Source organism: Pinus tabuliformis, chromosome 4_1 (assembly GCF_031772625.1).
Source record: "Pinus tabuliformis cultivar Carrire ecotype Pingquan chromosome 4_1, CPIR1, whole genome shotgun sequence".
Classification (NCBI taxonomy): domain Eukaryota; kingdom Viridiplantae; phylum Streptophyta; class Pinopsida; order Pinales; family Pinaceae; genus Pinus; species Pinus tabuliformis.
Genome location: NC_142303.1, coordinates 981,799,723 through 981,810,928, shown reverse-complemented (window position 1 = coordinate 981,810,928; position 11,206 = coordinate 981,799,723). Strand labels below are relative to the sequence as shown.

The 11,206-nt window shown below is 34.5% G+C and overlaps 1 pseudogene across 1 annotated transcript; it reads left to right on the top strand.

The window, feature by feature from the left end:
- The first annotated feature begins 3,334 nt into the window (after nucleotides 1-3,334).
- LOC149179417 ((R)-mandelonitrile lyase-like) lies at nucleotides 3,335-6,484 on the top strand (annotated as a pseudogene). Its single transcript, XR_016258283.1, has 5 exons — nucleotides 3,335-3,928; nucleotides 4,142-4,506; nucleotides 5,246-5,697; nucleotides 5,857-5,941; nucleotides 6,053-6,484. The product of XR_016258283.1 is annotated as a (R)-mandelonitrile lyase-like (transcript).
- Nucleotides 6,485-11,206: the final 4,722 nt, after the last annotated feature.

Here is an 11,206-nt window from a genome sequence, read left to right as displayed (position 1 = left end):
AGTTCATGTAATTAAGTATAGTTTTAGTTAAAGGTTATGAAAAGTGGATTATTATTTTTTAATATTTGGAGAAAATTATTAGTTCGTGCAATTAAATATAATTTATAATAGTTTAAGAAGAATATGGGTGAGATTTTTGCAAATTTATTCCAAACACTAAAACTCCAAAGGCCAGAGTTGGTGATGGGATTTGCTTTCTTTTTGCTTGTATCTTTCTAAGTGAAATCTTTCTATATGAGCATTTTTGTAGTTTTTGTTACTCCTTGCCATATTGTTTTTATATTTCTTTTATTATTTGAACTTTTTTTTTTGTAAGCTTGGTGTGACCTTTTCATTAATTTTCGAACAACAGACAGGTTACATCTATATGTCTGAAGGTTAAGTGGCTTCAGCCTGCCTTGAGCGAAACCAAGTCTATTGGCCACCACCTAATGGAAAAATATACCATCCGAAAACAAAATATAATAAGTCTGACAAGCCACGCTAGATATGTCTGAGAGTCCTTGTTCTTCCTACTTGCTAGATACCTATAAACATAACTGATAATATGCCTAAAAATTTGAAATTGCTTCATACACAACTATAACCAGGGGCGCACTACCATTACTCATCATCAGCTGAGTAGGGTCTTTCACCATGGAACCTCGTAGCTCTATGTGGGGAATACAAGGGATGTGCTACTCTATGTAGCTAAGGCGTCCATTTTGCTACTGCAATTGGAACTAGATCTTTTAAACCTCCTTTGTTTAGTATTTGAATTTAAAAACAAATCCGAAAATTATTATTATATATATATATATATATATATATATATATATATATATAGTTTTTATTTTTGTGATAGATAAAAAATTTAGATAAAATTCAAAGTGAAAAACAAAAAACTTATAAAATGCTTTAAAATCGGAGTAATATATTATTTACGGGTAGCTTAAGCAAAAGAAAAATAACAATATGAAAATTGAAGTTTTGAAAAGGGAAAAAAAATTAAATGAATTGATAAAACAATCCAAAACTTGTGCCCTAACATACTAAGTTTAAGCTTATTGGAAGTGATTTATTGTTATAAATAAAAATTTGATTATAATTAAACACATATTAAGAATAAAATAATAATAATTATATAGAAATTATTTGTATATTGTAAAATAAATGCATGAAAATTTAAATATAATTATGGAAAATATTCTACATTGATGATAAAAAAAATCCAATCATTCTTTAAAATTATAAGAAAAAATTGCTTTTACATCGCTGAAGCACAAAGATGTTAACGTAATATCTGAGATAAATTTATGTTATGCATGTGGTCAATATCAAAGCTTTTCCATATATTTAATATGAAAAATAATAAAATATAATTACCATTAATTAAAAAAAATTGTAAATAATTACAAGATGTAACAAAGTTAATAAGCTTAAAAATTTACAAATAGCATAAAAAAACACAAAATTACATTATTAAAGAATGGATCTTTTGAAGAAAACAAATTTATCTTTAGTTACAAGATAAGATAAGATAAGATAATTATATTTATGTCTAACTAATGACCACAAAGTAGGTCAAAGGGATTATTGAGTACACTGATGTATATAGAGCGTTGTATAAAACTTATGGTTAGATAGTCCATTTCCAAAGATATAAATATATTATTTGGAAAAACTATTTCTGGATGAGAAGTTATGAAAGCTTGAAATTAACATTTGTAATGAGGACCAAAACATCAAATTTATTTGAAAATCAACAAATTCATTAAATATCATGAATGTTGAGGGTGGATCCAAATATTGGCAATTGATCAATGGCTTCATGGCATGAACACATGCACTATTTAATGCAGTTAAACATTATGCATCTTTCAACAAATTTGAAAGTGAACAAGAGTATGAAATGTGGAGAGATGCTTGATGTGTAATAATACCTCTAGACCCACAAAATATCAACATGTAGCAGACTAAGCACGATGACATGAATGACACTTAACACATGGAAATTTGTGGTTGGCCAAAAACAATGGTGTGGCAGCCGTGAGAACATCTAGTGCAATGAAACATGGCAACATGCATTAAAAAAAATATGGATGCTTGATGTTTAACAATCCCTCTAGACCCATAAAATATCAACATGTAGTAGACTAAGCACGATGACGTGAATGACACTTAACACATGGAAATTTGTTGTTGGCCAAAAATATTGGTGTGGCAGCAGTGAGAACATCTAGTGCAATGACATGTGGCTACATGCATTAAAAAAAGATGGGGTGGCTTGACACGTCAGCGCTTAAGGAGAGGAGAGAGAATGCTCTTAACGAAGCTTAAGGATTAGAAAGAAAGAAATTTTGACATCCACCAGACTAGATATAGTTTATGGGACCACTAGCTTCCCTGCTTTTTGCCTTTTGCAATTCAATCCTCTTATTATTCAAATTAATGATGAGTTGACCCAACCTTTTAACGATCCCCTCACTGAAAAGACAATGTCAAGGAACCGATGTTAACATATTATTGTAACTGTTTCTGATATCTCTGAAAGCATCACATTTCAAAATGAAATATTTTTCCGATTCCACTTCCCCAAAAGTGCAAAAAGTACACACCCACTATTCCCAACCTTCTTTAGGTCTTTTCCACCAACCTGTTTCACACCATAGTTGATGCGAGTTAGTTCTTAATTGAGCAATAAAAATATTTGCTCTCCATGGAATGCTAGCTCCAATATACTCTTTTTGTTGGAGATCACATGTGGGGTTGAATTCTTGAACATAGTACTTCTTCTTTCTACCCAACTCTTTTCCCCATATATGCTTACGAAACTCCATAACATAACTCTTTAAATCTTTTTGCTATTTGTGGGACATGCATTGAGGTAAATATTCCATTTTTGCATCCATCTGTTGTTTTGTCTCATCCATGATTTCTTTCTTTCTTTCATTCCTTCATTGAAGATAACTTTAGACCATCTACCTTCTCCCATTTGTTGAATTCTCTAAAGATACCTTATGAGACGCACCATAGCAATTGCTTCGATGGAAGTTGTTCTTGTTTCATTCAGCATTATCTCATAAGAAACCAAACTTTTTATTTTAAACTTGCTCATGACCAAATGTTTTTTTTAATTTTTTCAATTTGCTTCCATTTTGAGACAAGGATGCTGCTAGCCCGCAATTCACACCCATATAATATCACTGGCAAACTAGGAGCCCAATAAACACTTTAATTGTTTTCTAATCTTATAACACTTTAATTTTGATAAGCATGCAATGCAGAGGACCCAGGGTATATGTCAGTTTGTTCCGACGCCACTAAGATACCTAACTGTCCAGATGTATGATTACATTATTGTGGCGGGGGAACAGCAGGCTGCCCATTGGCAGCTACATTGTCACAAAATTTTAGCACACTATTACTGGAACGGGGCGGATTGGGCCACACCTTGCCCATAGCCTGGCGGGAAAAAGGGTTCATAGAAAATATTCTCAATACGACGCCCAGAGATGATCCGGCCCAGAGCTTCAAATCTGAAGATGGCGTGGATAATGAACGACGAATAGTTCTTGGTGGAAGCAGCACTATAAGCGCCGGCTTCTACTCCAGAGCAGCTGTGACATATATTCGAGATTCAGGGTGGGAGGAAGCCCTTGTTAATCAATCCTACCATGGGTGGAGGGCTCTGTGGTATTTCGTCCAGCGCTCAGGCGCTGGCAAATTACCTTCATGAATGCCCTTCGCCGAGCGGGAGCAAATCCTTATAACGGGTATACATTGGAGCATATTGGAGGAACGAAGATTGGCGGAACCACTTTTGATGGCAGGGGATTACGCCATTCCTCAGCCGATCTGCTGGAGCACGCGAACTGCAACAAGCTTAGAATTGCGACAAGGGCGATGGTCTCCCAGATCCTCTTCAATAGGATTGACAAAGAGCAAGGTAGGTGCAAAGATTTGAGTCTTTACATCTTCTTGATAGAAATTGATACAAGAACTTCCTCTGAAATTGATAGAAGTAGTGTTGCATCTTCTAGATAGAAATTGATAGTAGTATTGCATCTTCTTGATAGAAATTGTGTTGTTCAATCACTCATATCTTGATAGACATTGTGTGCTGTTCATTGATTCGTTTCTGTAACTTGTCGAGTAACAGAAGGAGAACAAGATACCTCGAAACCCAAGGCTTATGCCGTGGTGTATATGGACAGTGTTGGAGAAGCTCATGTTGCTGTATTAAATCCCAAAAATGGAGGTGAGGTTATAGTTTCTTGTGGTGCTATTGGGAGTCCTCAACTACTATTGCTCAGCGGAATCGGCCCACGGGAGCACTTGGAATCTTTAGGCATCCCCGTGGTTAAAGATTTGCCTGGTGTTGGAAAAGGAATTGCTGATAACCCAAAAGTTGGGATTATATTCCTCTCTCCTCCACGCCTTGAATATTCATTGCCTCGAGTTGTGAGTGTAACTCCGGCTGGCTTTATTGAATCGTCCAGTTTTTTTTCAGTTCCCATTCAATTATGATCCTCGTAACTTGGCTGTAACTTTATGATCCTCGTAACTTGGCTGTAGTTATGAGGATCATAATTGAAGGGGAATTGAAACAAAAAACTTGTTCTGTGTATTTTTTGAGATTTAGAACATTTTAATATTTGGTGACTCAAAATCCATGATTGACCATGTTAGGGGAGCATGTCGTATCAGAGGTCCTCATTTATCAGGATGGATGGATAGGATTATGTATTTCTGGAATATTATGGATTAGTGCTCAATTAACCACATCCCTTTCCCAAAATGTTCACGCTGATCGTCTATCGAAGGAAGGACTGTCTTTAGAGCCTGGTTCCTGGTCCTTGATGATTTCTGATGGTGATTGTTCTTGCTTCATCTAGGATTTTTCCATCCCTGGACTATGATCTGACCCTTTTGTTTATTCTTTATCCTTACTGGCTACTCAGATAGTCACTTTTTGTTATAAGTATTCAGTCATCTGTGAATCCAAGCATTTGTAAAGACTGTTTTTTGCTCTGATTTTAGCATAATGATGTTTTGATCTCCTTAGGGTGATCCTATGTCTGTAAGTTTTTGTTTTTCATATACTCGCAAGGATGCTAGTTTTGGCCCTTACTGTCTCCTATATCTAGTCTTTATATTGACTCAATAGTATAAAGACTCAATATAATACTATCTTGATTTTTTCTCTCTGGACAAAAAGAACTACAGCCCGAATGAAGAAGAGCCAGGCACATATACATTTCATCCATTCTTTAGAAGTTATTTAAATGTGGTAACCATTTTTGAGTTCGTTGCTGGGCCTCTATCCAAGGGGGATCTCCGTCTTAGGTCTCGGGATTTTAGTGAAGATCCTTATGTCAGATTCAATTATTTTTCCCATCCACAGGATCTAGAAAATTGTGTGAAAGGGCTGAGAACCATAAAAAGGGTTCAGGAAACAATTCCCAAATTCTTTTTCATAAAGCATTTTGATGGTGGTCTGTCCTTTGTAAATACAAGCGATTACAAGGCAATGGAATCATTCTGCCGAACGAATTTCTCTACCTCATGGCACTATCACGGAGGTTGCCAAGTCAATAGCGTTGTCAATGATAAATACCAAGTTCAAGGAATTGATTCTCTTAGGGTGATTGATGGATCGACCTTCAATAGATCTCCTGGAAGTAATCCTCAAGCAACTGTAATGATGCTGGGAAGGTAAGGGGATTACATTAACCTCCCCTGTATCAGCTTTGCGAGTTTCTTCCAATTTGTTCCTAGTTTTAACATATCAATCTCTGATTCACTGCTTCAATAATATTTTCATTTTGTAATTCCAATTAATTTCTTCTGATTATTTTTATGTTGTGTGCATAGATATATGGGTTTGCAAATTCTGAAGGACAGATTCTCAAAATCTCAATAAATTCTGAGCAGCTGAACAGCTTGAGCCCATTTACAAGTATGACGACTTCACCAACGTCACTTTTAGATTTGCTTCAATGGCAATTCCTTTCCGTCTTCTTCTAATTCCATTCGATCTCTTCTGATTATTTTCATGCTGTGCTCACAGATACAAGGGTTGGCAAATTTTAAGTTGAGAGGCTGTCAAATTCTCTAAATCCTGAATCGATTGAACCCAGTTATAAGTACAAAAGCTTCAGCGACACTACTTTCAGATTTGCAGAAAGTAAGATTTAGATACCCACAGTGGGCACTGTCGCTGTAATTATTTCTGTAATTATTTTGAAAAGTCAGGAGCTTCTTCGCCACAGCCTCAGCCAGAAAGAAGCTTCAGAGAAATGTGTACATACCAGGATGTCTAAGGTAATCCTGAATGTCTGTCTGTTATCAGAAAAATTGTACAGACAGGATTTATATGTTTTATATGGCTTTCAATGATGGCATCACATTGAAAAAAATTATCATTGAAAATGCTTGAACTGTAGATCCAGATTTTGATGGTATTTAACATAATAGTTATTGGCAAATTTTCTTGGATACATTGGGTCAAATCAAAAATTCTGTGGTTGTTGGCTTTAGTTTGACAGCATAATAAATTCCTGTTCATTTTCAAGCGCTTGTAATGGAAGCAGTCACCACTCTATCTTCTAACGGCAAGAGCTGTTAGCTATTTGTTTAGAAAACAACTTAAAGGTATGTTTTAGACCATAAGCCATGTGCTTTTCGAGATAAAGGTATATTCATTCATTCAAATAAATCTGCTTTCCTTTACTAACAAGTGCTATGTCTAAGATTTTTGAATCTTAAAGATTCTTGTTTGGGAGATTAATCATTAGATTAAATCTACCCTCATTAAAATTAACATTTTTGTGGAACCATAAAAGGTTCTCTGTAAAATCCTAACCTAAGGGTGTGTCAATGCTAATGTGAAAAACCCTAGTCTATTTAGGTTACTGATGAAATCTAGAAAAATACTATTCTTTTAATGTTTAGGGTGTTTATGGTAATGTCATGTTTGGAGTTTTAGAATTGCTATGGAAACCCTGGTCCTTTAGGGTTGGATGATAATGCTCATGTATCGAAACCATAAGGTTTGGTAGGGTTTATAAGCAATAACTTTATTTTAGCTAATATGATGTCCTAGGAATGAAACCATATGTGTATGTTTATCCATATGATCAAAACCCTAGACTAATCAAGATCATGATATGTCTGAGTTTAATTGTATTGATATTTGTGTCTTGAACTTACCTAATGGATATTAATATGTGTGTGCATGATTATTAAATCCTAGATATGTATATGTGATAACTAATTGTTGATGTTCATCAGTTATAGGGTTTGCAACTAAGCCCTATTCAAAGTTGGACATTCTAGGATACGATGTGATGATATTATTTAGCCTTGATGATGAATCTAGGGTTTATAACAAACCCTAGCAGAAGTTTGTCATTTAGTTGAAACCTTAGATTATGTTGTGATTGGTTTTGATTCTTGACATCTAAGGCTTAGTGTCTCAAAGATGGAATCTAGGGTTTGCATTAAATTCTAGTAGAAGTCTAACATATGAAGTCTAAAGTTGTTGGATGCATTGTAGAACTATACTTGTTTGAATTGCTTCTAGGGTTTGCAATATATTATAGTAGAGTATGCCATATCTCTAGAAGAAATATTGAGGCCCTAGATATGATGAGGTTGATATCTTGATTGAGTTACTGATGTGATCTAGCGGTTATAACCTAACCTGAGCAAGAAGTTGAGGTTTAAAAGTATGCGTCTCTTGTTGATTATCAGCCTAACTAAGTTTTGGTATTTGATGTATAAATTCTAATACTTCCATGATTTTGTTATGGTTAATTTTATGCTTCTATATATGTATTTGGTTGTACTTTCTATTTAAGTTGCACAGGAACATAATCTTCAAGATGTTGAAGATATTCGTAAGTAAAGTTGATTTGATTGATAAGCATGATGAAGGAAGTTATATGAATTATGATGATCAAGATGACTCTAATAAGAAGGATTGAAGCCATGAAATATCCTCTGATATCATAGAAAGAAGTTCATCTCCCTAAGTTAAAAGGGAGCCTGGATAAAGGAAAAGAGTATAACTCCCAAGTTGAGAGGGAGGGCATATTATAGTCATGATGGATACCTCGAAGAAGAAATTGGAGAATGAATGTTGATTTCCTACTGAAAGAAGGAAAGCAGGATACAATTGTAGAATATGTTGTCGCATGTGAAGTAGGAAAGGAAGTTGTATGATTGAGGAATATGCTGTCAAGATTTGTTTGGGAAGCCTCTAAGTCCTACTGTGATAATTGTGAAGCAGCATCAAGATGTTTGAAGACCCAAAAGGTTTGTGTTTACTTATGTGTAAGGTTGTTACTGATTGGGGTTGTGATTGTTGAAGTAAATCTCTCGAAGTTTTGGAAGCATGCTCGATGTTATCGATATGTTTGATCGGGAGAGATTTGATGTGTTGAGACATAGTGTATGCTTGGGAGAACATATGGTCGGCCTATGTGTTGATGACTAGTTCTAAAAATAGGGAAGGTGGTGTTGGTAATAAAGCTCTGATCTTGCATTACACACCTAGTTCCCTGGGTTGATGGTTAGCAAGCTTGATGTTACCTAAGAGGCTGAAATCTTTAGTCCATCGTAGTCCCACCTGGATAGATTTGCCTAGTCAGGATTCTCGTCTATTGCACTGTGTGTGCCTAAACTCTTCGTGGTTCATGTGTTTTGAGATCTTCCATGTACTTGTATATACATATGAATACCTCCCTAGTTAAGAGGGAGTGTTGAAGAATTTAAGTAGGTTTGGTCTTCATAATTGTATTTGTCATAATGAAATGTATTTATCAAAAGAAAGAAAAAGATTGTATTATTATTATTATTATGACTTATTAAGGCATGGGTTTCATGCTTGGGTCATGTTGACACCTGGAAATATCTTGACTCAAAACGGGAGGAGCTACCTGGTCAGAGTCGCGATTAGACTCTTTTCTATTAATGACAACCCTGAATGGAATTTTGGGACCATTTTACCCTTCACGAGGTGATGCTCCAATGAATGGAGACTTGATTTGAGGCAAGCAATTTTCTTTTGTGTTTTTAGAGAATATGAGAGAAACACAATCAATAAAGCCTACTCTAATTGAAATTCTATGTTTTAATGATGTATATATAGGCCTAGGCTCAAGCTTATGTCTAAATTCGACAATTCAAGATCAATCAAAAAACTATTAATGAAATCATAGTTGTAAATACAAGATTTACAATATATGAATAAGAAGTAACAACTTGTGAGATGCAGATCTAACAAAAGGATCACCTTAAATTGTCTGCAAGTTAATAAATATCATTAAACAATAGGAAATGAACTTAAAACAACTTGCGCTATCCACAAACATATCTCTAACAACATATAATTATGGAGAAGAAAGATGAACAAAATGACTAAAAGATTTAAATCTATTAATATCTCATCTATCGATCAGTCAAAACATTACGCTATATCAACCATGCATAAGTTAACATCGATGTAACTCCATATGCATATGAATCGAAAGAGAGTGAAATATTTGGAGATGTAGATCTATCAAATATTCACTGCAATAACATTACTATGAACAAGAAAGCAACTTAAATAATTGAATGTAGTTCCTCAGATTCATGGCATTCATATGCACGTAAAGAGAATGCCTTTGTATGTAAGAAAGTAAACAAAATGATTGAATAATAATGGTCAACTATTAGCGTTAAACAACAGAATCAAAATGATTTCATAATAATATAGAACAAAGTTACCAACAACGTTTCCAATTCACTCCAATTCAATCATGAAATCATATGTGGTCCAGTGAACAGAAAAAGAAAAATAGTGTACAAAAGTGTAGTAATTGTGTTCTTAACAAAATTCCGAACCGAACTACACTTTTCAGGGTCAATTTATTTGCAGTGAGCACCATTAACTGACTTGAGGATATTCCTTATACATACAAAGCAATCCAACCAGCAAAATTGCATGGAATCGCTCCGGTGTACAGGTTCAAATTGACAAATTGTTCAGGGAACAAAGAAGATATAGAGAACTGAAATTCCGACTGTGCGTTCTTTCCAAAATTTTTGAACCCACAAAACTGAGTCCTAGACCAACTTAAATAGATTACAAGGTCTTTAATGATCAATACTCTCTCAGATTCTTCCTGAAATAGGAATACAACCAATTAAAAATATGTAGAGCGTTATTGGACTAAATGACGATATTTGCTAGGGACTCAAAAACCTATTTGCTAGGGACTCTAAGGGACTCTTAGGGAGCATTATCTGAAGTCAAAGACCTATTTTCTAGGGACTCTTAGGGACTCCATCCCTCACATATCCTTCTATTCTAAGTTTTGAATTATTTTCCGTTATGCTTTGATTTCTAGTACTTGTAGCTCAAACTTGCTTTGGAAGAACATTTTTGAGTTGTTATAGGTATCTCTCAAGATTGGATTAAGAGGGAGCCCTTGCCATTTTTCCAAAGATAAGTATCTTATTCCTTGTATTATCCTTTTATATTTGGTTTCCTTCTCTTATCTAAATGTATTTGTAATAGATAATAAAATTTCTTTCTTGTTTAGGAAAAACTTGTTGATATGCTCAAGGTCTATCGAGAAGATCTCACGAGACAAATCATGATAGAATTTCTATTGATGTCCTATAAGGTTTGTCTAGAAAACAACTTAAAGGTATGTTTTAGATCATAAGCCTTGTTCTCTTCATGATAAAGGTATATTCAATCATTCAAATAAATCTGCTTTACATTACTAACAAGTGTTATGTCTAGGACTTTTGAATCTTAAATATTCTTGTTTGGGAGATTAATTATTAGATTGAATCTACCCTCATTAAAATCAACATGTTTGTGGAACCCTAAAAGGTTCTCTGTAAAATCCTAACCTAAGGGTATGTCAATGTTAACGTGAAAAACCCTAGTCTAATTAGGTTACTGATGAAATCTAGAAAAATACTATTCTTTTGATGTTTAGGGTTTTGATGGTAATGTCATGTTTGGAGTTTTTGAATTTCTATGGAAACAATAGTCCTTTAGGGTTGGATGATAATTCATATGTATTGAAACCCTAGAGTTTGGTAGGGTTTATAAGCAAGACCTTTATTTTAGCTAAGATGATGTCCTAGGAATGAAACCATAGGTGTATGTTTGATCATCTGATCAAAACCCTAGCCCAATCAAAATTATGATATGCCTGAC